The following is a 5187-nucleotide window of genomic DNA, read 5'->3' on the forward strand; positions in this document are numbered from 1 at the left end:
AAACTGCTCCAAACAGCTCTATTGTAGTCCAGTCTTTACTTCCCTGACAAAGGCACGTCCCTTTGTAACACACATTATAATGGTAGCCTAGCTGCTAGCGTGGCACGCCCTCATACTCTGCAACTAACTAGCTACTAGTCCTACTGCACATGTGCGACACCCAACAAAGAAGGAACAGAAGTGAGATGTCTTTGTAGTTGTAGCAAGCACAGAGAGCTCAACACACAGGGTGAAAAGAACTACTACAAACTACTATTTATTCGGGACTGTTATTGCCACTCTTCACTCTAACCCCAACCGGCCCGTCAGACACCGCCTACCAAGAGCGTGGGTCTGTCCGAGGTTTCTGCCTAAAAGGAAGTTTTTCCTCGCCACTGTCGCACTGTTGCTTGCTCTGGAGGAAACTACTAGAACTGTTGGGTCCTTGTTAATTCTGTAGTGTGGTCTAGACCTACTTTATCTGTAAAGTGTTTCGAGAGAACTTTTGTTATGAATTGATGCAATAAATAAAATTGAATTGAATTGAATTGAAAAGAGGAGCTGCAGCAATGTGCAGAGCAACAAAAACGTAGTGTTTTTTTTAAATCAAACCATATAAACCTCTTCTGGTACTACCTCTAAATACAATTACGAACCTGAATATGTACATAGTATAAGCACTTTAAGATTTTAAAAACAGTCAAATTAGACCAGAACACAACCCAAGGGTTAATCATTTCCCATATCTTCTGTGGTATCCTACAGTATTATGTAAAATATCTGTGGAGGAGAGAGTCAGCCTTCTCCTTAAACCCAGCATGATCAAAATGCTAAACTTTAAATGCAGTTTTGGACATTAACAGCAGGGCTTAAGCGATGAGGGGTCAGTTTCAGAAAGCAGGTTTAGTGAAAACTCTGAGTTTGTTACCTGAGATGAGGGAAACTCTGGGTTTTTAGTTTCAGAAAGGGAGGTTAGTCAAACCTGAGAGAGAGGGGTAACTCTAGTCTGTTTCAGAAAGAGAGGGAACTTAACCTCAGAGTCAGTTGCTGTGGTAACCGAGCCTGTGAACTTAACCTGGTCGGGAGCAGGTTTTCTTCAATAAACCTCCTCAGCGCTCTTTTCATTCATTCAGTCTGTATCGGGCGCATTGTGGCGCAGTTTATCTGCATAAAAAAAACCCGGGTTGGTTTAGTAACTGTGTAACACAGTTACTAAACCAACTAGAGCTCGAGCAATAAAGGATTTCTAAGGCCGATACCGATATAAATAGTATTTAAAAAATAATCAGTGTTGCCAACAGAGCGCCTTCTGGTGGACAAACTGTACGACGCCAAAACTCATAACATGGTTGACCGTCCATTTTTATTTTATTTTTTTAAAAATTAATTTATCAGAATTTCCATTCATATCCTCATCATTATAAATTATTCTATAATAATAGACAATATCGGCCCGCCAATATATCGGTCGGGCTCTAAAGCCAACCCTGTTAAATCAACGTTTTTTCCCCCTCAAAATAAGACATTTCCTTTTGCTGACCTTCCCTTTGATGAAGAAGCTGTATTACTTCAGGGAGTTAAACATATGTCGGGAGATGATATTGAGGTTTTTCATTTTTTCATTCATATTTTCATTTCCAGATACTAGCCTACCCGTTTGAGCAGTATTGTTTTTCTTCCCAGTCTATCAGTTATGTAGCCTGTATAACCTTATCGGCATTCATATCAGTAACGTCAACCATTGTGGACATGCTCTAAATCCCAGCAAAATGGCAGTTTTCTTTACAACATATATTACATTATATAAGAATATATAAGTAAAGTCACTGTATAGCAAAGCACCGTCAGAAGAGTGTGATTCGCTCTAAACCTTTTTGTAGTGTTCCCTGTACACAAACCAGTAAGAGACATTAAAAAGGAGTTCCACCGTATTTCCGGTGAATGATTTAAACCCTTTGAAATAAAAGATTATGAATTATAATTGACTTATTATGACTTTTTGCCCGCATGTTTGCACCTGAATGAAATAGATTATAACCCATAATAACGTATAAATCCGTAACTTAGTACTCGTGAACTCGTACCAGATTGTTGTACTCCCAGTTACAGTTTTGACATCACATACACATAAACAACAATGTCGATCCCTGTTGTATATAGATGGATGATTACAAAACCCGTCTGTATGTGTTCTGTCTATCTTTGCTTGCCCCGTATTGTAAAAGTTAGGAAATTATTGTAAACTTATTGTTAAATTATTGCTGCTGGCTGAGACGAAGCAGCCCACTCCTTCGGCAGGAAATCCACGTGTTTAATAATTGTGTACGTCAATGACGCCATCGGATGTTGGGATGAAGGTGTGAGGACCTGATTCACCTCAGCAGAGGGAGAAGGTCAGAGGACAGGATGAATGACTGACTGTGGCAAATAAACTTGACTTAGTATTTTAATGTGAGGAATAATTCCTATCTTGCTGTAAGGCCACAGCGCTAACCCCTGTACTCTTCGAGCCACCAAGAATGTGGTAATGAATAGCTAAATCCAATGGGACGGTAAAATAAACATCTTTAAATGACATGAAAGACATCACGTTTACTGGTCCTAGCAACTGCTACCAGCTACAGCTTCTGCGTCCACTTAGACTTAACTTGCTACCGATTGGTTTGGACAAAACTTAACTAAATGACATCTGACCTAAACAGAAATTGTCTAAAATGAACAAGATGTCACACTAAATGAATGAGGTAGCAGTCGGCCATTAGACTTCCAATTTTCACCAGAATTTTTCTATGAACAAAAACTTTTAAAGATGCTGCAACATTAATGACATGCATATGATGAGGAAGAGAAAACACACACCTGCCAATCCATTGACTCCTATGAGTCCAGCAGACACTAGCCAATGCTGCCAGATGGCCCCGGATTGTTGGCAATCCATGGCAGGAAGGGGAAGGCAGGCCGTGGTAGTGGCAGAAAGCGACAGAAAACACACAAACCATCAAACTAAATATAGAAACCTAAACAGGGATTTCAGTTGCAACCACTTTTGTATGTCATTTAAATACACTGTAAGTTTATTCACTATCTTGATTATTTTTACAAAAAAATACCTTAGTAGAGATGAGCCAATTGCAATTTACAACTAAAAAAGAAAAAAAAGCCCTGCATACAGCATGCAGCAGCTTACAGGACCTTCTCTCACTGGAGCAAATCTAAAAATAAAATCCAGGTTACTGGTCATGTTTTACTTTCCCAGAAGAAATCAGGTGTATGTTGGCTCATTATACAGTCAACTATTTATAATCTATCCTATTTATTTATACAAATCTATTTATGAATCAGTGTCTTTTTACAAGAATAATCAACTCTTACTCCTGGGGCCAGCAGTGACCTGCTGCTCACTAATAACTGAGGAAAGGGAGATATGTATGTGTGTGTGTGTGTGTGTGTGTGTGTGTGTGTGTGTGTGTGTGTGTGTGTGTGGCTGTACTGTGTGCCGCAGCTGCCGCTGTGTCAGAAAAATGAGACTGTAGGCAATCAGTAGCAACCCGGCCCATTTGGACGGGTGGCTGATCACGAATTGACGATCAATTGATGGAATGGTGCATCTCTACACCTGAGGATAGAACTTTATCTTTGAAGAGATAATGAAAGATGCTAATGGGGAGACAACTGGAGAAAATGAAATGACATGGATCCAAAGCTAGCTGTGTGGTGTGCCGTGTGTGACTGACCCAGAAGTGAGCCATGGTGTTGACCTCCACCGTCTTCTCAATCAGGGAATCAGGAGAATCCATAACTTCTTCCTGCACGATCCCAGCATGTGACCAGAATGCTGACGTCACCCACCTCTCGCTTTACCTGCATGAAGTAAAGGAATATGTCTGTCATGTATGACGCAATCCAATTTAGGCAAACCTGTAAAAGTCTTGTATGATTTTAGTGTTTAAAAAAAATTTCTATCATGTTTTATAATTGTTTTTTATGACAAAATGTTTAAAAAGAAATTGTTCTGTGCAAACAAGTTTTAGATTGTGGGTTATTTATAATGTGATAGTGTGACTGTTAATTTGATCTGTTGTTTAGTGTGTAAATGTTGGGGGTGTACACATGCATGTGTATGTCTGTGGGCGTGGATAAGTGTATTGAATATTGCAGATCAATATCTGCTCATTCTAGTTTGGACCAATCAATTACCAATCTCTACAGTGCTGCGGAAGGAGAATCTTGTTAGTCCACACAGCATTCTGGGAAAAAAACGTGCTCTGGTTTATTGTCATTTCTTTAAACCAATCACAATTGTCATGGGTGTTGCTATGTGCCAGACAGAGCTATGGTGCTGCTGCAAAATAGTCTCTGGAAGGAACTTGTTTTGGTGGAACATGTGTACGTTCAAAGGTTTTTTCAGTGGTGCAAGAGAAAACTCAGATTAGATAGATAATCTAGCTAGCTGTGTGGATTAACCCCGCAGTAGACTATATCCTTGACGATCCACTTCCGGGATTGCTCCGGTGGCCGGTGCCACAGGAAATTCCGTCAGATCCGTCAGAAGTCTTTTTGTCAATGTCCATTTCCTTGCGCTGTCTTTGTGTTGTAATTTCAAACTCCGGTGGATTTATGAAGACTAGGGTTAACTGCTCCTCAGATCTGTCATCTTCCTGCAGCATTGTGTCCATTGTTTTTTGATTTCTCAAGTTCACCCAGGCGATGCTTCTAAAGGAGAAGCTGGAGAGGACTGGTGTGGACCAATTGCTGTCACAGTGGGTCCTGAACTATCTCACGAACCGGCCACGGTGAACATCCAGGGAAGTAACATTGAGAGAGTGGACACTTACAAGTACCTTGGTGTTCACCTGAACAACAAAGTGGACTGGACTCACAACACAGATGCTCTCTACAAGAGGGGTCAGAGCAAGCTGTACTTCCTGACAAGACGGAGGTCCTTTGGAGTGACAGGGCCCCTCCTAAAGACTTTCTATGACTCTGTGCTGGCGTCAGCCATCCTTCACGCTATGATCTGCTGGAGCAGCAGCATCACTGAAAGGAACAGAAAAACGTTGGACAAGGTGATCAAGAGATGCAGCTCTGTCCTGGGCTGTCCTCTGGACTCACTGAGGGAGGTGGGAGACAGAAGGGTCCTGACTAAACTGACAGCTATGCTGGTCCATGAGACACACCCCCTGCACTACACCCTGTCAGCCCTGGAGA

The 5187-nt window shown here is 41.2% G+C and overlaps 1 pseudogene; it reads right to left on the reverse strand.

Annotated features, from left to right (window-relative positions):
• LOC116699132 (epidermal retinol dehydrogenase 2-like) overlaps positions 1 to 5187 on the reverse strand; it is a 38739-nt pseudogene that overhangs the window by 26513 nt on the left and 7039 nt on the right.

The sequence above is a fragment of the Etheostoma spectabile genome, chromosome 12 (genome assembly GCF_008692095.1).
Source record: "Etheostoma spectabile isolate EspeVRDwgs_2016 chromosome 12, UIUC_Espe_1.0, whole genome shotgun sequence".
NCBI lineage: Eukaryota > Metazoa > Chordata > Actinopteri > Perciformes > Percidae > Etheostoma > Etheostoma spectabile.